The 25,184-nt window shown below is 41.1% G+C and overlaps 1 long non-coding RNA gene across 1 annotated transcript in view; it reads right to left on the reverse strand.

Annotated features, from left to right (window-relative positions):
- Positions 1-25,184, reverse strand: part of LOC136556812 (uncharacterized) — a 115,541-nt gene that overhangs the window by 58,097 nt on the left and 32,260 nt on the right. The window contains exon 2 of the long non-coding RNA XR_010783700.1: positions 21,470-21,734. This is a non-coding gene — a long non-coding RNA (uncharacterized lncRNA). The remainder of the gene's footprint in view (positions 1-21,469; positions 21,735-25,184) is intronic.

Raw genomic sequence — 25,184 nt, forward strand, 5'->3', positions numbered from 1 at the left:
GAGTATGCAACACGTAGGGAACACCAGGTTTGCAACAAAGGCTGTGGAACGGACTCTGTAATTTTGTTGTTGCTGTTGTTGTTAAAATGTCCTATTAACTGAACCTTTCATTTTAGGAAATGACCTCAAGTTGTGCCAGGGGAGGTTAACATTAGATATTAGAAAGAATTTGTTCATGGGAAGAGTGGTCAGGCACTGGAACAGGCTGCCCAAGGCAGTGGTGGAGGCACTATCCTATAGGTGTTAAAAAAAAAATATATATATATAGCAATTTAGCAATTAAGGACATCATGTGGTGGTGAACATGGTGGTGCTGGTAAGCTGGTGGTTGGATTTAAGTGACCTTAAAGGTCTTTTCAAACCCAAAGAACTCCGTAATTCCATATAAACCAGCAAACCTACAGGGTGAACTCAGCCTTCCTTATTCACGTGCCCAAGTACCAGGGGTGAAAGTCCTTCCTCTCCCACCCTGTGAGAGTGCAACAAGGTCATAAACCACAAAAAAATTATCTTCTTTAGGTTTTATGGTTACTGTCTGTGTTTAGAAGGGAACAGTACTTTCAAACCCAGGTCATGGCAATTTCTGCCACATTGCTGGCCACAAATTCAAAAACACTTCCTTGTCCCAGTACTGGAAGCATTTGTGCCCTTCCTTTCTTGGTTTAGAATCCTTTTTTGAAACAGGTCTGTGCTTTTATTAGATGAGAAAACTTAATTTTAACCTCTGTATGAAATAAAAACTGGGCTTAGAAACCAGATTTATCTAGGAAACAGCAGGTTTGTTCCAGACCACAACTTTACTCTTTGCATCTCTCCATACATTGCTTTTTTTGCTACGCAGCCTGTTTGGGTCAGATGCATCAATTTGGCCTTACCTAAATTGTCCAGTCCACTGCAACAAATATACTTACTTAAACACTTGTAAATTCCTTATTCCTAAACTACCAGTGTTTTAAAAAATTTGGCATCCAAGCCTCTCAGTCAACCTGCCCACACACAGTGCCCACACCTGTTTCTCCAGTAAAATGTCAGAGTCTGCACTGGTCTCAGATGGGAAAAATCACAATTCACTGTTTTCAAAAGAAACCTGTTAATTACCAAAATTATTCCCACAGCAAGTCCAAAGGGATTTTGGTTCCTTCAGAAGATCCATGATTAAACATAGTTACACTCAGCAGTTTTATTCAGTGTGGTATCTCTGATTTATTATCTTCACTCTGCTAAGGAGACCTGAGTTTTCCCTCGACTTGTTCCAATTTCCAATGTATTCACAAGGGTTTTTTCATGTTCCTTAGCAATGCTGGTTATCCATCTTTCTGTACCTTAGAATTTCATATAAACCTTATCTAATTGTTACCCAGAGAAGCTGTGGCTGCCCCAGCCCCAGAAGTGTCCATGGCCAGGTTGGATGGGGTTTGGAGCAACCTGAGATAGTGGAAGGTGTTCCTGCCCCTGGAAGGGGGGTGGATCAAGATGGTCTTTAAGGTCTTTTCCAACCAAACCATTCTGTGCTTCTAATATGCTTTTACACTGATTTTAAAATGTATCCCTGTTTCTGCTTTTCCAATGACTTATCTTTAATATATCAATGTGACTCACAGCTTTGGTTTCCCTTTTCTCCTGTGATTTTATTCTAGACTATTTGTAAACCTTCAAACCTCTGTATTTTTTTTAAGCATCTTCTGGAGAGATCACAGAATCATAAACGGATTGGGGTGGAAGGGACCTCCAAGATCCTCTATTTCTTACCCCTGCCATGGGGAGGACACTTTGCATTAGACCAGGACCTTCCCCTAGACCAGGTGACATGTTTAGCTGGCACAATTGGCTGAAATCCCAATTAATCAGGATCTGGAGTCACTACCAATTAACAACTACCACTAAGAGATCCAAAATCTCAACCTCACAGTCTTGAGCTGCCTCTGCAAAATGCCACAAGTTAGGGATTAAAATTTCTCATCTCCTCCACTACAGACCCAGCTGCCTCAGCAGCATTTTACTGCACAGACTCAATAAACATTCCGTGTGTCACCAAGCAGGCAGTGAACATCCACAGAAGCCTCTCTTAACACGTCAAAGATCCAGTGATTTTCAGCATCCCATCCCTCGTACTCAACAGCAGAGACAGAGAGGAGGAAGGTATTTGGAAACTTGGTGCATACGAGCAAATTTAAGATTATGAAAATTGTGATGCCTTACAGTAGCAGCGCTGTTACACGCGTTACAAACACTGAATTTTGTCAAACTATTTCCAGTAAATGCATTTTCCCCCCCCACCTCAGCACTAGAAATTCCCAGTGCATGGTATAAATCGTTATGTTCTGCACTTTCTAGCTCAAATGAGGACCAGGTTTTACCAGCCAGCTTTTAGGAGTGTTTACACCCTCCCTCTCTCTTGGTACATAAGCACACTGGTCTCAGGCTGGAAAAACGTATCTTATACTGATTTTTTCCTTCTAATTCCAGGCAAAAATTCCAAACCATAGCAAAGCTTTTGCCTTCTGCTGCCACTGAATACCAGTCGCTGCTCAAGTAAAACAGAAAAAGGCTGAAGTTATTTTAAAACAGCTACTTTTCTCTACTTAAGTATTTAGTTTTCAGTAGTTGACTATGTTATGGGTGGGAAATTAATGCCCAAAGTGATGCAAACACCAATACCCCTGAGTAGGGCAGTGGCAACAAGTGAATGAAAAAAACTTGCAGGGTAATGTAAAAATATAGTATGGAGAGTTGAACAGCATTATTAACTGGGGAGGAAAACCTATAAAGCAAACACAACAAAACAACACCCTCTGATGATTCTTTTTAGTCTCAGGCAGTATTGCTACAAAATACCTAATCAAGGTGATGCAAAGAACTTCTAAACCATTTATTAATTACTTGAGGCTATTTTTCATTTTACTGCTTCACTGCAATTTCCATTAGCATGGGGAATTGTACCATTTTTTTCCAAAGAGATATTTCCAGTGAAGTCAGTGTGGATTCAACAAGACCAGGGACCATCATATAAATAGAAATCAGAAAATAGTATTTCCATAAGAAACCACTCAGATTTATTGGATTAACAGGCACTTACAAGTGACTCACGCTGACACAGCCTATAGTAATCCAATCTATTTGAGATAAGAATAAATTCAAAGGAAACCTTAAATTTAGAAAAATCACCTCTGTGGCTGCTTTATTACATGAAATCACATTAAGTGTTCTCTCCAAATGGGAGGACAAATAAATTAAAAGCTAAATTCTAGCAATTTTTTTTCCATGAGTTCAGCATGTCCTTAACAGCAGTAGCTGCCCCACTGAGCATAATTAGAGAGGGATAAGAGAGCCCTGTGTGGAAGTGCCTTGTGGAACACAGCAGTTTTCCTGTCCTACAATCCCACAGGAATAGCCTGTGCTAAAAGAGTGGGAAGAAGAAGAGCCACCAAGCCACCTCCCTTTGTCTCAGGAGAATTAAGGCAGATTGTTAAACCTATACAGTGGCAACCACACCATTTCTCCTGCATGTACACTGGTTTTCCTTTCTGTCTGGGATTTCTTGGGGAACTCTGACTTCTCTCCAGGAGATGTTACTAAATCCTAACAAATGAGGTGTTCTGGCTCAGCACACTGAAGCATCAATGCTTTCCTGAAACCCTGAAGGATGCATTCACAGCTCTCACACCTCCTTTAAAACATGGCAGCAAGCAGGGAGCTGGGATGGAGCTTATGTCTATAAATACTCCTCCGCAGCAATAAAAGAATTTTTACCTCTTGATATTGCCATGAATAGCAACAGTCTGGAAAAAAGAAGTATTATTAAATATTACAGAGTCACAGAATGGCTTGGGTTGGAAAGGACTTTCAAGACTATCTAGTTCAGACTCCCTGCCATGGGCAAGGACACATTCCATTATCCCAGGTTGCTCCAAGCCCTGTCCAACCTGGCCTTGGACACTGCCAGGGATGGAGCAGCCACAGTTTCTTTGGGAAACCTGTGCCAGGGCCTCAGCACCCTCTCAGGGAAGAATTTCTTCCTAATATCCCATTTAAACCTGCCTTCTTTTCATATGTAAAGAAAAAAGCCAAATTAAGGAAAGGTGACACTGGCCAGAGCAAGAAGGGGTCATGCACTGGGCACTGGACTTTTATCTTAATCACCAATTACTGTAAGATAGAATGAAATATAACCTGTATGTAAGGATATTTGAAAACCACAGGATAGTTGAAAGTTATGTATGCTCTGCCATCCATAAAGCAAAGACACTTCTCTGCATGCAGGGATGTAAATCATGGAGCACGCAGATGAAAACTCATTTGTAAGAACCAGCTGCACACTACTGAGGCCAACAAAATCTTATCAAATGCAGACTTCAAGGCTGAAGTGACTTATTTAGAGAACTGCTGTGCTGCTCTCACCTGCAGTACCCAGTTAAGTTAGATCAAGGACAACAGCACATACCAACTACATCATAAGCAGGAGGCTTTAATTTTTTATGCACACTTTCCCTTCAGGCATACACACCCACTCTCAGCAAATTCCCATTAATGGCCATTCTAGAATCCTGAAAAGCAGTATGTTATAGCCTTGGGCTAACTAAATTAGAGTGAGCTATGCTGAAGCTGCAATCACAGTGAAAACCTGCTGTATGACTTCTACCACAACAAAGATACTCCCTCAGAGAGTCTCTTCACAGTGTAATGCTTTCAAAAAAACCTCACCATAGCCTGCACCTTCTGTGAATTTGGTCATGACAGCCTGGAGCCTTGCCCAAGGACACTCAGAAAAAAGATCAAAAATTAACCAGTAGTCAAAAAATGTTGATTATACCCAAGATTTTTAATGTGCTTCAAATGGGGATGTGGATCTTGGCTTGAAGGAGTGCAGAACAGATGAGAACTCAAATGGCAAAGTGCAAGGGGACAAGGCACAATTTGTTCTGATTGAAAGACAAGGTTAAAAATCTCATTTTCTGTCACAATGAATTGGGTTTTCAAAGTGAGACCTCCCTGCCCTTGTGCTTTTTTCAGATTTGATTTCTGGAGAAGTTCTAGCCTTTACATTACAGTAAAATGCTGTAAAATTTTCAAATAGCTAGATTTTGTGCTAACCCTAATTCATAATCATTCTGGCCTTGCAACCGTGGTGTGAAATTCACTGAGCTAGACAGCTGGGAAGGGGGGGGTGTGAAGAGTGGGGGTGGTGTTGTGGTTTTTTATTATTATTGCACTTCTGGTGTTCAACCCTTCTACTCTATACGAAATCCATATTCAGAAGTCTGGGAGCATGAAGATGCTTTTATGTACAAGGATTTGGTCAGGCTCTAAAAGCATCTGCATCCTTGTTTGCAATGAATGAATCTCTCTTCAAATTTACTTTGGGGACCAAAATATGTGTTTCTAGCCTGTAGTCCTGACTTATGTAAAAAGTGGTGCTGCTCAGAAAATTGTTTTGTCCATGTAATGCTCTCCAAAATAATTTTTATCCCTTCAAAACCCTCTAAAGGACACCTACTAAGAAATGCTTTCCAATGAAACCTGAGGAAAACTGCCTGAGCTCACAGTGCTGGTACAAAACTAACCTTTAAATGAAGTTCTAGGAACGAACCACCAGCTTTTCACGTAAACTTGTGGTGAGTTTTCACTGAAGCCCTCAACCCTGCCAACCCATGGCTAAATGTCATACTTCATTTCCTATCCTAAATCAGCCATAACAGGAAGACGGTTTTGCTCTGTCATTTTCAGACCTCATTAAAACCCCACACTAAGCACAATTCTGGATAGTGGAACTTGGCTGTGGACTGAAAAAAAATTCCCCAACATTTAGACAATCTAAGAAATTTAGCTTTTTTTTTCCTACTGAAATGGGCCTTGGGCACAGCTCTTCACCAAAGACATGGTTTTCTTTTTCTACATGCTCTTGATACATGCTGGATCAACATCATGAGGTGTGCAAATTTAAACAGAATTACTTAGGTTGGAAAACCCCTCTAAGATCACAGAGTCCAACCATTTACCCAGCACTGCCATGGCCATCATTAAACCATGTACCCAGGTGCCACATCTTTTAAATCCCTCCAGGGACAGCAAGGGACAGACAGGGACTCCACCACTGCCATGGGCAGCCTGTGACAGGGCCTGACAACCCTTTTGGTGAAGAAATTTTTACTAAAATCCTGGTGCAACTTGAGGCCATTTCCTCCCATCCTATCACTGGGAAAAGACAAGCACAACCCACCTACAGCTGCTTTGTAACACAAGCACATCACAAAGTCAAACTCTCGCTCAGTTTCTTAGGCAACTATCAGTCGACTTTTAATTATTTCCCCCCCACCAAAAATCTTCTATTCTTTACAATTCTTTAAAGGCCACTTAAGGCACACCAAGAGCTATGAAAACCAACATTGGGCTGAAGTTTCATGGATCATCTCTTAGGGCACCATGCTCCAAAGCACACAACATCACTGTATTTCTGCCTCTGCAATACCGTCCTTAGGCAGCTACAAGTTGTCTCAGTGAAAAAACATTATCTTGTGCATGTCCTATTTAAAAAAAATTAATCTGTTCAACACCTGATGATTCACTCACCCACATGTTAGAAGTCCACACAAAAATGACTCATTCTGTCCGTAAGAATATTCACCTGGGATACCCAAGTCCTCTCATCTTTTCCAGAGCTGGTAACTGTTTTTTCTTGCAAAGGATGGTGGCTTCCCCATGAGAGCAATGGGTGACATGAAGGAGAAACAGACCTGGGACTGGGCCCTGGAAATTTTGTAAACCATCTACTGTGGGGGTACCAGTCATTGGTTTTTCTGGGTTTGGATTGAGGGATTTGAGACATTAATTTGTGTTCCGACACAGGTGTTTATTATTTCTTATCAGTAAAACAGTCTCACTGCTGTGAGTTCAGCAGCTTTTCATTAGAAGGCACAAAATGGCCAACAATCTCTTGGTACAAGGGCTTTTAAGGCTAAACTATCCAATTAAGAACTGACACCTGGATTATTTCCCTTTTAACCCAATAACTGATCCCAAAGATCTTCAATGGAGACTTTTCTGCCCAATTACAAAATGCCACCCAAACCCATGGAGAAGGAGGAAGAAGAAGCATGAAGAAGAAACCCAGGATGACACCCTGTGCCCTCCATCTTGCTTCCATACACAACACACTAAAAATCCCAAAACCTCAATTTCTCACCAAGTGATACACCTGCACTACTCTCTATAATCTATTTCACACTTTGTGGATTCCAGTCCATCTTGAAGTCTGGGAAACTTTCTCCATGAATGAGGGTCAAAGTCAGTGCTGCCCTGGGGGTCAGGGCACCCCAGGGCAGACAGAGAAATATTCCCAGTGCCCTGGGTTTCCACAATCTACATATTAATAATAAAAATACTTTTTAAGTATTAAAGTGTGTGGATAACTGAAGAATTGGCAAATAGTAAACACTCCACAGTGAGACAGCGGTTGAGGGAACAAATGATTTTAATCCTGACAACTGGTTTTAATCCTAACAATTTATATTAATCCCAACAATTGATTTTAATCCCAACAACTGATTTTAATCCAAACAACTGATTTTAATCCAAACAACTGATTTTAACCCAAACAAATCACTGTCAGCCAGATTTGAAAGAGTTCAGGCTACTCCTTCATGACCTGGACACTTTCTCCCAGGAAAGGGCTGAATCACCCTGGTAGGGACAGCCAGTGCAGGGCAAATCCACATTTTGGATTTGCTTGGCTGATGACATCAGATTTGTTGTGCTCGTGCAACAAATCAAGCTGAGTTCTAGGCTAGAACTTCATGTCCAGTTCTGATACCCACGCTGAGGAGACGCCAAGGGACTGGCAAGAGTTCAGGGAAGAGTTTGGAAAATAGTGGGTCTGGCTGGGATACAGACTCTGTGACGCCAGGCCAAACATCTCCTGCATTAGGGAGATGAGTCCCTGACCTTGTTTTCATAGGTACTTTGTGAATATGACAAGTAACAAACAGCTCTTCCATCCCTGGAGAGAAAGGCACAGCAAGATATTACAGCTGCAAGGGAAACAAGCTTGGATTGGAAAGAACTTCTTGCTTTTTAAAAACAGCAGTGCTAAATATTTAGCATTCATTGGTGTTTTAGGGTGGCAGAGCTTCTAAGAGCACTCCAAGATGCACTTCTGAGGATAAGTTCTTATCTTCTTTCACAGAGAACCACACAGGCTTGATACAGAGACATGAAGCTAAAAATTCCATGGAATCACAGAATAATTTGAGATGTAAGGGATCCAATTTCAACCCCCTGCCATGGGCAGGGATACCTTCCACTATCCCAGGTTGCTTCAAGCCCCATCCAACCTGGTCTTGAAAAATTCCAGGGGTGAGGCAGACACAGTTTCCCTGGGCAACCTGTACCAGGGCCTTCCTACCCTCACAGCCAAGAATTTCTGCCTAATATCCAATCTAAACCTACTGTCCTTCAGCTTTAATCCATTCCCTTGTCCTAAGACTGCTTGCCTTTAACTAAAAAATAAAAATCCTGAAGTTAGTACTGAAGTTAATTTTCATGTTTAATTTTATTGTTACTGCTACGCAATGCCTACTGCTTTATGCTGTCTCAACATCAACTGTGCTCCCTTGCCTTGAAAGAAGCATTTTATAGATTATTTTCCTCCTTGGTAAATTTATCTGCAAAAATACAGGCATGGAAAATACCTGATTTGCTATTTTTCTTGCACCTCATTACCTCAAAAAGTAACATAGAAAATAACGAGAGGGGAAAAAAAAGAGAATGTGTGACCTTAATTTGGGGGAAAGTAAATGGTAACTCTGATTGTGTATTATTAGAATATGATGAGAATTTATGCAAGAGGACACTGGTTTAGCCAGAAAAGCACTTAACAGAAGTGACTGAAGACATGCTTGCTGCTTGCATGACACAGCTCTCTCTTTCCAGCCCTTCTATCATCCAAACACATTTTACTGCCACCCCTTCTGGAACTCCTGAACCTGAATTTTTGACTGAAGTTTAGACAGTACTTGGAGGCACCAAAGTGCACAGCACACTCAGTTCAGTAATCCAGGAAAAGATAAGACTTTCAGATGTACTTGTTCTACCAACACCTTGCATTCCGTGAGGGGAGAGGAACAAAGAACAAACTGGCCAACACCACAAATGAACCCTGAGAAATGAAAAACACAAAAGGAAATTATCTAATGAAGAAGATCATTTCCTGACACAAGAAATAAAGGATATAGATTTTGAACTTCTGTTTATTTTTAATTCTGTAAGTCAAAAAAAATAAAATTAAATCGAGTAAGGCATACCTGACTCAGTTTAATTCTGAGTCATCCCAAATCAGTGGATTCCTATGTCAGACTATCTGTGCCCCCAAGAAGGTAATGGAATAGGGCAATTTCTAATCCACTTAAGAATCAGGAAATTCACACAGCAGGTGTGAACACTAACAAACCACTATTTTCACTCTACGCTGAAAAAAAAAAAAATTCAATCAAGCCCTCTCTATGGAATATAACAAGAGTTCTGAAGAGAGTGGATAAGATAAGCCAGGCTGTTTTACACAAAAAAAAAAGTAGGGCAAGTCCTTTCCTAGCTCGTCCCACTAGAATTACAGACCTTGAACTTGGAGAAAACAAATAAAAAACTTCTTGACAGCAGTAAGAGATCAGGGCAACCTCCTGCCCACTGCCCTGTGCTGGGGGCTGCACACACAAACCACATCCTGAACAGCACCAGCTCTGCTCCTGATGCCACAAGACAGCAATTCCTCACCTTCCACTGCATCCCAATTGAATATTCTGCACAAGCAAACACACTGGGTTTATGTAATAACTGCCTGTGTGTCGCTCACTCCTTGGGATTTGGAATTTTAACTCCTTAAGGACGCGATCCTAGAGAAATTAATGCATTCCAGGGGCCTGGAATACTCGTATTTCTGGGGAATTTATCACAGAAGTATTTAGCACAGTGGTTTTAAATCTTCTAATTTTACGAGGAGATTCAAACTGCTCAGCATTTTTCTGAAAATTCTTGTTCCCAGAATTACCAAGTTACATAAGAATCTCATATGCCAATAATGAAACATTTTCTAGTCTCCAAGGTAGCACAGAAACGCCAGAAATTTGTCTGACATTCCTCTCCCCCTTCCAAAAAAAACCCCAGCAGGCACGTAAAAAGAACTCAAAGTGTTATTTATAAATTCTCATTAATTATCAATTATTGAAACACTAGTAGCCCAATTGCTCCTGAATACTTGGTGAGGAATGTTGTTGATAATTTCCATGCATTCCTGTGAGGTCTTCTTTATCCTGGGAAAGAAAGAGAAGAAAGAAGGAGAAGGAAGAAGAAAGAAGGAAGAAGGAAGAAGGAAGAAGGAAGAAGGAAGAAGGAAGAAGGAAGAAGGAAGAAGGAAGAAGAAAGAAGAAAGAAGGAAGAAGAAAGAAGGAAGAAGAAAGAAGGAAGAAGGAGAAGGAAGAAGGAGAAGGAAGAAGGAGAAGGAAGAAGGAGAAGGAAGAAGGAGAAGGAAGAAGGAGAAGGAAGAAGGAAGAAGGAAGAAGGAAGAAGGAAGAAGGAGAAGGAAGAAGGAGAAGGAAGAAGGAGAAGGAAGAAGGAGAAGGAAGAAGGAGAAGGAAGAAGGAGAAGGAAGAAGGAGAAGGAAGAAGGAGAAGGAAGAAGGAGAAGGAAGAAGGAGAAGGAAGAAGGAGAAGGAAGAAGGAGAAGGAAGAAGGAGAAGGAAGAAGGAGAAGGAAGAAGGAGAAGGAAGAAGGAGAAGGAAGAAGGAGAAGGAAGAAGGAGAAGGAAGAAGGAGAAGGAAGAAGGAGAAGGAAGAAGGAGAAGGAAGAAGGAGAAGGAAGAAGGAGAAGGAAGAAGGAGAAGGAAGAAGGAGAAGGAAGAAGGAGAAGGAAGAAGGAGAAGGAAGAAGGAGAAGGAAGAAGGAGAAGGAAGAAGGAGAAGGAAGAAGGAGAAGGAAGAAGGAGAAGGAAGAAGGAGAAGGAAGAAGGAGAAGGAAGAAGGAGAAGGAAGAAGGAGAAGGAAGAAGGAGAAGGAAGAAGGAGAAGGAAGAAGGAGAAGGAAGAAGGAGAGAAGAGAACTAGTTTGCATCACAGTTTTCCAGCCTTTTTAAGATTATAAGTACCTGATGTTTTTATTAAAATAAGTATCTATGGCTTTAATAAAACACATGAATTAAAGTAAGATGTTTCCTTCCAGTATCACAATATCAACCACTATGGGATCAGCATTTGGAATAAAATCAGCAGGAGCACTTCCCCATCAATGACAGCAATATACAGCTCTGTTAATGTATTGCTCATTGTTATTCATCATTACTCTGGCTCAAAACAACTTTTAGGAGAGGATTAACTGGGAAACTTTGCATTTTTCCTTAGCAAGTATCTATGTAAAACATAAAAATGAGGCATGTAAACTATCTGCTCCCAATTACAAAACTGTTTATATGGTCCACAAATTCTCCTACAGTACAAAAGCAGATTTTAAAAGATTAACACACACATTAAAAAGTCCAAATCCTAGCTAACACTTAAATATTGGTGTCTTAAAGCTATTTTAAGTAAAGAGCAGCAGTAGAGACAAGTGTGGAGCTATGGCCACAGTTCTGCAAACTACCAAATATCTGATTAATCTGATTATCCATGGAAAAGGATAGCTGGATGCCCAGTGAAGTATCCAAGCTTTCTGAGCTGCTTACAAAATCTCCCTTTTCTCTTTATCTGCTATAGGTGGTACAGTGGCATCACATCACCTGTGCCTGTCCCTAGATTAACACAAGAAAATTGGAAAAATTCCTTCTCACTCCCTCTTAACCTCTTCATCCTCATTTCAGACCCAAAGCCTCCGAAATGTTTTGCACAGGCATGTTGTAAAACTAACTTTAGGTGTTTAGTAGAGTGACAAAGGGAACCATTTTGGGTCCCTGTGCAGAACTAATGCCTCAAACTGCAATTCTGCTCATTTGTATTTGAATCCAGCTCGTGTGCTGCTATTCCAGCAGCATATGGCAGTGTGTATTTCAGTTGGAAGAGCTTCAAGGAGGAGCAGCAGCATCATTCTAAAAAACTGCTTATATACCAAATCAAGTTGGTTTTTTTAAGTGAGTTTCACTTAAATCTTCAGGATGCTCATGCTCTTCTACCAACAAAAAAAACCCCTCCACATCCAGAACCAAGTTTCCTTTGCCCAATTATCTTTAGACTGTTACAGGCTTTTTATGGCAGAACACCAAGAAATAACAGCAATGAAGGAAGCTCAAGTTCCCTCTTTAGAACCATGATGATAAAAAGGAGATAAGATCTTACTATTTGTTGTTTGGAATTATTCCAGCAATTAGGAGACTCTGGATAAAGTTCATCTCACTTTAAAAATCAGATATGCAGGTGAGATTAATCTTAATCCAGTGGGATAACGTGGATGTCACTTTTCACAATGCTGGTTAGGTGAAACCCTCAGTTGCAGGGGAAACAGAGCTCTGAAAAGCTGCAGAAGAGATGGTATTTGCATCACAAATCTGAGCAGGAGTCACCATAAACCAGCCACATGTTGTACCACTGCCAACACCTCAGCAGAGTCTGAAATCCCACATCAAGTGCCTAAAATAGACACCACCAGAAACATCATTCCTGAAATAACTTTGGGACCTTACAGAAGGTGAAAATAGACAACTTGAAGGAAACAAACTCTCTGAGTAAACACCAAGGTGATTATTCACTGATTGCAGAGGCTTTTTCAGGCCTTGATACCAACAAAATCTTACCAGTGATTTCAGTCAGATTTCAGCCTGAGCAAGGACTGTGGGGTCCTTCCTTTGAGAAGTGCTCAACAAGTAACTACAAATTGCTGTATCTAAAGAAGGTGAAACATCTCCCTGCATATTGTACTCAAACCTTGCTTCAAACCAGTTATCCCAAGTACTCTGTACAGCCCCATCTGTGGAGCAGACAATTCCTCCAGTGAGTATTGTCCCAAACCACAAGAATTTTGTGTTAATTTTCCTTAATTCTTGGCAGACATGAACTGAAAACACCCCTCTCCGTCCTGACACCATCCTGAACATTTGCATTCAATCCACACTTATTTGATGGGAACAAAGAAACACCGAGCTCTCAGCATCCTTCAGACCTCCAGAAAACAGTCTTTCCCCAAATTAACATAACAAAGACACCAGCAAATGCCACTGCTGAAGCAAACACCTGCTCTAAGATTTGGTGGGCAGAAGAGTTTTTCAAACCTGCTAGAAACTGAGATCAGCTAACACTCAGCTGGAAGAAACCCCAGCCCTACATTATGTAATCTACATAGTTTTTAGACCAGTCTGCATTCTTGCAGAGCCCAAAACTGAGGAAGCTACAGACAGAACAAAAGAGAACAGAAAAAGTTCATCAACCCAGAGGCTGCTGAGGAGTCTGTATTTGCACACCGAGGCAGGACTGCCCACTCACCCACACAAACCTGAGCCCTGCAATCTTGTAACAACCAGGGTAAAGCACCACAAAATTTCCAGCAAGTCAGATCAGTCCTTTATTTGGATGAACAACCACTAACAACTAATAATTTAAAAGACCTGCTTCAGGGTTGGGTTTGGGTTTTCCTCTTCTTGGTAGTGTGTGAATAAGTCCAGACAGAAACTCATCTTAAAAACTCAGAAACAGCTCAACTGATGCTGCCACTGACCATACGGAAGGAACAGAAAGTGGTAACACAAATTCAGCCTGACCTTTAAAGGCAGATTAATCTCACCCAGTTTCTGCTGTTGAGTATGCTGGGGTTTTTCCTCATTTCACAAAATTGCAGAATGGTTTCAGTAAGAAGAGACCTTAAAGCCCATCCAGTCCCACCTCCTGCCATGGGCAGAGACACCTTCCACTATCCCAGGCTGGACACTCCAGGGATGGGGCAGCCACAGCTTCTCTGTGTGACCTGTGCCAGGGCCTCACCACCCTCACAGTAAAGAATTTATTCCCACTGTCTCATCTGAAACTGCTGTCTTTCAGTTTGAAGCCATTCCCCCTTTTCCTGACACCCCATGCTTTTGTAAATAGTCTCTGAAATGGAATATATACTGCTAGAAATACAGCATCTGAGTATATCCCCAAGTTGCAAAGTTTTCACTTATGTAAGAATGAGGAAAAATAGGTGAAACTATCAAGCACCCGAGTCACATCAAGCTGTTCCTTGCAATCAACATTATTTTGTAACACCTTTGTATGTGATTTAAAATTGCACTCATATTTTATATTTTTAGGTCACCCACAGACCTGTAACTTCTTTCACCCAAAAAGACTTTGCAAGCCTTCTCCTTGCTTTTAATCAAGTATCAAACTGCTCTTTCTTAACCATCATGACTGAAAAAACTCTTTAAAAAAAGTGAAAACCTTGGCCAGTTCAGAACACTGAAGTACCAGGACGGGATTTATTTCACTCCATTTCAAATACCTGCACCGGGTCTAGGAGGATTTTGGGTATCTTAATCCCTCACTACAGCTCAGGGAATGTAGACAGCAGCTCATCTGACCACACAGAGATGGTGACAGAAGGATGAACCAAAATGCTCATTCCACTTCACTGGCTGGGGCAGCATCCTCCAATTATTCCAGCAGGATGGGAGCCACAAGAAGGAGAAGTTTTCTGGTAAAAACTTTCTCATGTCATTTTGTCTGACAAGAGCACCTCAAAGTGCATGGAAGCCCATGAAGCTCAAAACCTCTCCCTTCCAACAAAAGCACAGTAAGGAAGAAAAGACACAAAACCAAGTTCAGCAGCACAGAGAGACTTCCCAGTTCCACACAATGCTCCATGCCTGGGAGTGCCCAAAGCAAGGCTGAACAGGAACTGGAGCAACCTGGGATAGTGGAAAGTGTCCCTGCCTATGTCAGGGGGTGGAACTGCATTGTCTTTCATGTCTCTTCCAACTCAAACCATTCTGTGGTTCTGGAGCTTCCCAGCCCCATGAAGGTACCTGACAGTTATCAGCATCAAACATCACCTCTTGAAATTAAAGTGGCCAAACTGCAGGATTTTGGACGTGCATAAATTCTCAAAGTGTAGTCACTGTAATGTAAACACTGCATTTTTAGACACCATTAATTAGCACTCCTTCAAACAACTCCAAAAACCCACATCAGAGGCAGAACTTGACCCAGTCCTGACCGGTGTACAGGATCTTCACTGCTGAAGAGTGGCTGCATTACTGATTACAAAGCACTCAAGTTCAGTACTTGAAACAGTAGTTTTCTCTATTTTTAGCTGTGCAACTAAAAAAAAGATCCCTGCTTGAGCCTGAGGGTTGGACCAGGTGACCTTAGTCAGGTCCTCAATAAGCTCAGGCATTCTGTGACAGTAAAACAAGGAAACTGCTATGAAGAAAACTAAAATGAATAGGCAAAAAAAGGGGAAGGTATTAAGGGGGTGACAGCTTGGTAAAGACCCCATATTGCATATGGAAGAATAGAGTAAGTGCAACTTAAAACAAAATAAAGAACAATATTAAGAAAGCGTTCAAAAGCATGTCCTTCAAAAAGAGAAGTCATACTGTGATTCCAGGAAAAAAAAAAAAGACTTTAACAAACTAAATGCAAAATTTTAAACTGAAAAAAATACTGAGAACTGATGTGTTAAGAGGAAATTTTATCAAATGCACCAGAAGGGTGAAGCTTATGAGAAAGCCTGCTAGGCCAGTAGGTGACAGAAGATAAAAGACTTTACAGGACAATGCTGTGGGGAGGGGGAAAAAACCTCAGAAATGATTCTTTGCCACATGAAAACCCAGATGAACTCAGTGCTCAGGACAGAACAGTTCAGGGAACTTCCAAGCCCTGGCCCCTGCCTGCAGAGAGGAGCAGGAAAGAGGATCCTGTGCGGGAAGTTGAGCATTGCTCACTGCCAAAGCCTACCAGGAATTACACAGCCAGGAGCACGTGGACACAGCCAGATTTCTAAGGAAACCAAATTATTAAAAATCCCAACTGATGGACTGCAGTCTGCAGGTCACAGACAGGAGGGCTCTGAAAAGAGCTCTGTGGATGTTGGGAGTCCCTAAAAATTATCAACTTCACAAAAATCTTGAAGAAAACTCAGCTGTAGAGCAGAAGGGAGGAAAGATCTTATTAATCAGCACTTAATTTACATGCAGAGAACATAAACCCTTATACACACACATAAAACCAGACTCCTGTACAGGTCTGGAGTTAGACCTCTCTCATTTAACTGAACAATAAATTATGCTGAAAAGGACACACTGTGAGGTCACAGGTCTATTACAGATAAACCAGTAAATGCATCACAGCAGTTATCCTCAGTCTTTTCTTCCAGCTAGTTATTATACAGCGTGACTGGGAGAGAAAACAGAAGATGAAATTCAAGTAGATTAATTCTAAGGCCCTGTATACAGAAAAAAGCAGCCAATTACACACTGAAAATGAGGGGTTCTAAATTAGTTTTTTTCCTGATTAGGAGAGACCTTGAAGTCACTGCAGATAGCTTTGTGAAAATACAGTTTTCAGAATGGTTGACAACAGGAGCAGTGAAAAAGCAAACAGAATTTCAGAAGCAATCAGGAATGAACAGAGGTGGTAAGAGGAAGGAGCAGTGGGACATTGGGACACTGCACTCTTCATGTCCTCAACTCTCTACTTCCCTAAGCTGCAGCTGCAGGACACCATTGGAAAAGTTATTTCATTCTACAGATCCTTTAAAACTGGCCCAGTTTTACTAACATTAAAGATGTTTGCTACGTTCATGTTGAAAAACAAGAGCAAGTAGCAGTTTTACTGCTCAGGCAATTTCCTACACCTAATCATCTAAAACAAGTGTGTATTTATGACTGTGGAGATTGATTCTGATTGTTACCTAATTTCCCTTATTCAGTATCTTCTGGCAATGCAGAGAGCGACAAACCAGCAGGTTCCAACCAAGTTGGTTTTGAGACTAAAAACTCAGAAGATGAAAAATGCTGTGAACAAAGCAGGAGTCGACCTTTTAAACACTAAACATCACCCTCAGTCATCCAAAAAGGTAAATCCCTTGCCCACCCCGTGTTTCAAAGGTGAAATAACAAATAGGCAGCACTGGAACACTCTGCCCAGTGAAGTGGTGGAGTCAAGAAATGCATGGATAGATATGGCACTTGAGGAGATGGTTTTGTGGTGTATATGGTGGTGCTTGAGGGCAGAACTTGGTGATCTTAGAGGTCTTTTCCTACCTTAACAATTCTGTGATGAAGAATGACATTGAACCTAAATATTATATATCCCTACAAAGTATTTCACAGTGACTCCACATCTACAAGTGCACCAAAACAGGACAGGGATTTTACCACAAATTCAGCTGTGCCACGTGCAGAAGTGGGCAAACCCACCCTGCTTTTGGCAGGACTTGGTGCCATTTCAGCTCTTCTTTCCACAGGGATCTGAGCTGGGATCTGTTCCCAGCACTGTTCAATGAATTCATAAATGACATGAAAAGGGCTCAACAGTGAGATGACAACATCTGCTGATAATAGTAAAGTTATTCACAGTAGCAAAGGCAGTAAATAAGTAGGAAAAACAAAAAAAAAGAAATGCGTGCAGATAACTCACAGGACATTAAAATGTTGAAATGAAATTCAGGAGTGACATTAATGAGGACTCTCAATGAAATTAAGTGTGAAATAGGATGAGTGGAGGTGGGGCAAGTGGCCCTATTTCATGTATATAGGTCAGCAGGCTTTGAACTGACTCAACACTTGCAGCAGGCAGAGCTCTAGAAAATGATGGTTGTAATGGAAATAGTTATGTATGAATTACTTAAGCCTTTTCCAGTGCAAGAAGTGGATTTTAAATGGAGTTCAGGCTCAAAAGTTAACAAAAGAAGATGGTTCCTCACTGAACAGGCTGATGTGTTAGTTAAACTGGAGAACCACAGAGCTTTACACTCCCCAGTACTTCTCACTAATGAAGTCCAAAAGACAAATCCAGTAAACACTGCAAAAAAAAAAAAAAAACAAACCAAAAAATCCAGCTCAGTCCATCCCTGTCCTACAGATGTCTGGACAATGAAGGGTGTGCAGAAGGAGGATCCTGTTCCCATTCTGTTGCTCTGCTCCTCCATAACCCACCTGTGGCCACTGCTGGAGACAAATCACTGCTCTAGGTCAGTAAATGACAAGAGCTGCTTCTCTCCTCCTACCTTCAGTACCTCTCTGCATGTTGTCAGACTTTTTTATTCTTTTTTATTCTATTCTAGACTTTCTCTGTTGTCTATCAGGGAAAATCATCTGAACTATGCTGGAAAAGCATATCCAAAATGCCCAGCAGGAGCAGCTGGAGGGGAAAAAGGGATCAGGTGTCTAACATAAAGTCTGTCACCCTGTAGATAATTCTGTTTGCATCAAAGCTGCAATGCAACTTTGCTCCCCATAAAACATCCACCCACCAAAGTGCAGCAAAACAGTTCCCTCATTCTCAAAGGAAAATCAAGCCTAAGTAAAAGGGTCCATGCATTATTAGAGTTCCCTTTTCCACAAAGGTGGCTTGAGCTTATTGCTCTTTCCCCGAACTTCCCCTACATTGTTAGAATATCCCCTTCTTGTTAAAAGGAAAAACTCCCTTTCAAAAAATCACCTGGATTTCCAAGCAACAAGATGAAAAGTCCTACCTATTCCAGGAAATAGTCCTAATTCACTTAACAAAATTAATGGGTATTTTAATGACACTTTTAGACTACCACACTGTAACTGACTCTTGATGCAGTTGACCTGATGGTATAAAAATAGGAAAATATTAAACACTGTATCAAAATAATCTTTGAAAGAGTTACTATATCACTATTTCCCTTTTTTTTTCTTCTCAAAAAGACACCAAGTTACTCCAGCATGGAGCAAAACAACTCTTCTGCCACAGAAAAGAGAATTCAAAATAAAATTTTACTTTTCTGGGTGCATATAGCACCAATTCTTAATAGCCAAGGCTACAGAAACAACTTCTGTGTCAACAGGTACTGAATCACTTCAAGAAATAAAATTATTGAACAAATCACTGCCTCTAACCACCTACTCCCTCCCTTCAGTCTTGTAAAACTTCCCAGGGATAAAGATTGTTAGAACGTAACCTACATAAAAAACATCAGAAATCAATTTTGCCTGTTACTGTATTTTCTTTCACACAGCACAGCTGCCTAAATTTAGCATGGCTGTTTTTATTTCTCTTACAAACTATGTTATAACAAACTCTGTGGGGCTCTTCACTACCCCTGACACTGGACCACAGGCTTGCAGATGAAGGCTGGGAAAACTGTCAGGGTTGAACATCAGAGTTGGGAAGAGGAGGATGATTAAGGGGGTTGTACCAGTGATCAAGTGCAACTCCACTCAGACCTGGAAAGTCTGGAATAGGAATGGAATATAAAGAAACAAGCATGGATGAATTAATTTTATAATTAATTACATATTAGTTTAATTATATATTCATTTATAATTAATACATAAAATCTTAATTTTATATACAAATATATCTAACTGCACACTTGAAGCTCCTGGAAGGGTTGCCACCTGGGCTAAATCATCTAAATCCAGGCAGAACTATCCATGGAAAAAATGGATTAATTTCTACAGGCACCTTTTTAGAGACAGGTCATCCCCTTCAAGGGGGTCTGGAATAGGAACTGTCAGGAAGCTGCTCCCAATGGCTTCAGCAGCACCTGGACATTGAAGCTCCATGAGAAAAACCTCACCCACAGCATTTGAGGTAAAACAGAAAAATGGAGATGTCTGTATGTGTTTGGGATGTTTTGTAGAAGCATCTAAGCTGAAACTCCTCTGTGTACACTCCTGGGAATCCTGCATTACTGTGCCTGATTGCTACTACATCAGGCTTCCACAAATACACTCGGGTGCTCCTTCACAAGTACCCAACTCCATCTCTGAGAGTTACTGATGCTGCTTGGGAAGATCAAGGATCTGGATCCACAGACACCAACTACCTTCATTCTACCTACAGAGTGTCTCAATTCTGCATCCTCCTCACTGTGCTTGCTGCAGACACTTTGCCAGCACAGTCCTTCCACATGTGACAACAGCATTTGCCTGAAAAAAAAACCCACTTTCCTCAGCTCCACACTGAAAGGAATTAACAGGCTGAGGAATTACTGCAGAACGAAAACCATTCTGGCATTTAAGATGTGGTGACAACCAACCAATGGACAGGAAATCAAGCATCAGGGTGGAAAACTGCAGCTGTACTCAGTTGGTACCTGCAAATATTTGCTGTTGAAATTAGGTAACATCTAAAAAAGGTGAGAGGGTCCTTACTGGATATATTCTATTTGTATTCCCTCAGATCACAGAGCTGCTACCACACAATTCTTATTTCTTCTTGGACCCACCATATCTAAAAAACAATGATCTTCTTGTGCTGTGGAAAGGGATGGAATGTGAAATCCCATTCACATCCCAACAAAATCCCACAAACATTTTGGCAGGAAAAATTTATTATGTAAAGCCCAGATGGCATCCCAAATATTTCTACTTCAAAATTTAGGACTCTTTTTTTTTTTTCCTTAAAATAAATTACACAAAAGCATCACGCCTAAAATTAACTGTACAAGAGCATCAGGCAAGGTAACCAGACTGAACTGAGCAGTTATTTGGACTATGGGAAGAATGGGAATGTGGTTTTTCTCCATTTAACTCCATTGTCAGAAATGAATAATATTTTTCTATTCAACTATATTTGAATGACTGGCAGAGAAGGAAGATATAACAAGCAAATACATCCAGTAACATATAATACTTGGAGAAGAACTTTTCCAGTTATCTGAAGTCTAACACCTCTGCCATCAATTTCTGAAGCAACGTTTCAAACTTTCAGAAACAAATTTGCCATGTTTTGTTATTCTGACAGGCTTCTTTTGCTTAATATTTGGTTTTTTTCCCCACCGTGCAATTTCAGCTCTGAATCTGGGAATATGTGACTTCAAAATGGTTTTAGCTGCTGCTTCACTGAAGCAGCTAAACCTGATTATCAGTTTGGTTCAGCATGGACTTAGGCACTGCCCACCCTTTAAGCTCTGGGATAAAGATCAAGCCTTGATTCTGACTGTCATTTTGCAGTGAGCCCACTCCTAGATTCCTTTTATATCCATCACTGCACTGAATGCCAAAGAAATCTCAGTGTACTTGGCATGAAGGCTGCACTTCCTATATTTATGCTCCAACTAATGTATGCTCCATTTTAGTCCTTCCCAGCTTAAAATCATCCGAGGGAAGACGGCATGAAGTGCAAAACACTCCATGCAACTGTTTTACTAATAGAAAATGCTGATTACTGCCTTCCCATCACCACCTTTCTTGTGCATTTTCCATTTAAACCTACCCAAAATATTAACCCAGAAGGAATCATGGTCATTTCTGTACAACATACAGCCATATCAGGCTCGTTGCTCCACCTCAAAACTTCCAGAAAAATAAACCATTACTTTTTAATTGTACTACCTTAACTTTGCTGGCAGAAGCACGTTTTGATTCTTCAAGACGTGAAGAAAGTGAAACGCTCTCTCCAGGCAAGAATTCCTTAGATCTGGCACGCTAACATTTCATCCTTTTTAATTATTCCACAGGTGGTTGCCTTGGAAACTGCCAAGTAGCTCTTGGATGTGAGGGACCCAGCATGAGACAGTGACAAGCCTTTGTAGCCACAGCATTCAGATCCACGTTGGATGCAGCAGCAGCAGGAGGACGTGGAAGAGTCACAGAAAACCTGGAAGAGATGGTTAAAATTAACAGGCATTAATTACATTGCTCAGTCCTTCAAGCAGAAAATGCAAGGAATGCTGATAGCCCCTGAAGAGTGGATAAAAACCACATTTTAGAGGCATCTGCTCCTGCAGCTCCCCAGCACAGCTCCCCGGATTTCACCTTTGGAGGACGGCACTGAAATGGAGATGCCGGCGGAGCTCAGCCCTCAAGATCCAGCAAGATGAGATTATTTTCCCCCCTCAGCTTCCAAAGAGACCTTCCTGAGTGTCTGGTCCAACTGCCTGAAATTCAGTGCTATTGTTTTGCTTTGAATAAAAATAGAGTGACTATAAATAGCTGCCATTGCAAATGCTGATTCACTGTATTCCGTATCATACAGCAAATTGCTCCCAACTTCACTCAGCCTGAAAAACTGGGAAAATTCTCTTTATTAAAACACATCTAGAAGCCCAGCAAAGCATCCAGCTCTGGATGGTTGCTGGTCTAAAAGTACAAAAGATTTTCCTTTTCTTTCTCTGATTTCTCATCATTTCAAAAGCTGCTAATTTGCACATAAATATATAAATAAAACCACCAAAAACCAAACCAAAGCAAAACCTTCTTACAATTTCTGCTACTGGTCAAAACGGTAAATTTCAAATTTTCAAAAATCTTTTTTGTTTCCCCATTTTTATTTTTTAAACAAAAACCAGAGGAGCATAAGACTTAAAAAAATCATTTTCATTAGAACTGTCCATGATGGAAATGGTCATTCCTGCACCTCTCTTTACTGATATGATTAGTATGTCCAAGTCAGTGATTTCTGGAGACCTCACTCATATATAAGTGCTTGGATTTGTGCTATCACAAATTGCCTGGCAGCGCCTCAAGAGTAAGAGGTGGATTTGCTTCCACCCATTCATGATGAGACACCCAAAAGACACAAGAGCATGTTTGTTAATTCCAGAGCTGAGTTTTACTAGAATCAACTAGATAAAATATACATTTATTGCACAGAAAAAAACCTACAGTGAAGTAAGAGAAATGAAACTGTTTCTGAGCAATCTCCTCAGTGCTCATTTTGCCCTTCCAGGGCAGGTCCTTCCTTCTTTCTTGCCTTTTTCAGTCGCTTGCTTGATTAAAAATTAGAATCCAAAACCATTTTCTTTCTCTCTGTCACTGAATCCCACCAAGGACAATGCAAATCCTGGCAGGTTCCAGAGTTTTTCCTTTCTTGCTTCCCTCTCCACACCTCTTCCAGTCACCTCATTTTCCCATTTATGAACAAAGTTTGTGACAAAACCAGGCACTTTCTTTCCCTTGTTCCCAGCAGTTCCAGAAGTGGGACCTGTTTAATCCTGTCTGGATTCAATTTAGGATGAACACGAGTTTCCCCAGTTCCCTCATCCCACTAGCCCAGGGCACACTTGCCATCCAGCCATCCACCTCCATACTTTGGGAGGGAAAATATTCCTCCTTTTCAGCCCATCAGTTTGGTTTAAGCCTCTTTTGGGGATTTTTCCCTGCAGAAGTGGCATTCTAAAACACTGTGGAAAATCCAGAGCATTTTCTCTGTTCTCCTCTTCCTAGTGACAGCTATCACCTCCTGCATGTCCTGCTAATGCAGGAGAAAACCTCTCCTCTGCCCCAATTTCCTCAAGAGTCTGGCAAACCAGGTCTCCAAAGCCTCAAAATGACCCTTTTATCACAGATGGTTCTTTCCTCTGAAGAAAGGTGGATTTTTTAATCCCTGCCTCAGGCATCTCAACAGTACTCTCAAGCCCATCCTCACTCTGCACTCATGATCCCATTTTGGTTTTTTCTCACAGGGCACACAGGTGAACTTTATCTGCTGCTTGACCAATTTCCCAGTGTTAGTCCTTTCAACCCACTGAGATGTTCTGAAAACCAGGGCATCCAGTTCTCAGCAGGCACCAGTGCCTGTCATTTTCATCTGCCTTATTCTCAGAGCAATATCATCCTGAGATTAAGTCAAAAGCTGTGCTGCAAGTCTTCTTCTAACTTGATTTAAATCCTGTACTTTTCTACAGGAATGCCTCAACAAGCTGATTTCTGAAGTCTTCACCTATAGGAGGTGATGAAACCACTGCATCTCTTCCCCCCATCCTGTCATCTCAGACTAAGTAAGTAACTTTAAAGACTGTAAGAGAGTTCTTGCTAGCTTTTTTCCCTTTTTTTCATATGTATTTTGGAAACTTCTAGACAATGTATTTATGTTAAATATGCTCATTTTAACACATACTCTTCAGACATTCTGTTTCTGTGAGTGACCCCACCTGTGCATTGGTTTCTCTCTGCCATGTTCCTCCTGCTGAAATTTCTTAATTCCAATTTAATCTCTGCCTGTCTGGTGATCTGTCTGGATTCTTGGGCTCTTAGACTTCCTCTCTTTTCATATAAAGGTTATGCATGGGAGCCATGGGATGGACTCCATGAAAGATTTGGTTTTCTTTTGTTTTCTGTAACATTCATCCATCTCACACCTGGATCAACATGGAGCTCCACCAGCTGAGTTCCTGACCAACCCTTGGAACAGAGGGAGGTCTCACTCTGCAGTTCTTTTCCAAACCTGTGTGCAAGAATTCTACTGACTCTTCAAAATACAAATAAAACCTTCTGTCTCAGCCTTGAGAGGACACTTTTTTTTGGTTTATTTCCAGCCTCCTGGCCCAGGGCTGCCTCAAGGTTCCCATTTTGCCTCTCCCACCCCTGCTCTGGGACTCTGAGTCACAGAGAGTGATGGAAGAGCTCTGCTCCTTCCTTCAGAATGAGCATCATTAAACACTAAAAGCACTGTAAACTCCAGAGCTCCAAGTTATTAGTAAAATACATAAAACATGGGACTTGTGAATAGTAAAATTAAAAGCAAGATGAATAAAAGACTTTTAAGTAACTCCCCTGGTCCATTGTGGTTTCTTTTTTCCTTTTTTTTTTTTTTCAAACTTCTTCTCAATCCATTAAAACCTAATTTCACAAATCCCTATGCATCCCTGAAATAAGTCTTTCTTTCCCTGCTTGAACATTTCCAGAGACTGCTGGTTTTGCCCTCCTCAGTCTCCACTCCTGTCAAAGGCTCCTTTCTGACCAGTCTCCATCCCATCCTCCAAAAAGCTGCTTCCCAAAAATACCCTCAGATACTTGCAGGGAATGCTCCATCTCCTCCTGCCAGAGACTTGCACCTGATGGCAAACATAGCACAAAAAGGAACCTTTCCCCCCACTGTGGTCAGAAAAGACCCAGGAAACTCCAACACCAGTCGTGATGCATCCCACACTGGAGTTTTCAAAAAGGCCCAAAAGGTCAGCTTGCCAAAACTTTCATTAACAAGATCCAAGCTCTTATTTCCCCTTTTTCTCTGCAGAATTTCCTGTTTGGTTCATGTCTGGTACATTTTAGCCACGACTTCTTAGGGCAAAGCTCTTTGCCCTGTTCTTGGTTTCAGTCACAGCTC

Source organism: Molothrus aeneus, chromosome 5, assembly GCF_037042795.1.
Source record: "Molothrus aeneus isolate 106 chromosome 5, BPBGC_Maene_1.0, whole genome shotgun sequence".
In the NCBI taxonomy this organism is placed as follows: Eukaryota; Metazoa; Chordata; class Aves; order Passeriformes; family Icteridae; genus Molothrus; species Molothrus aeneus.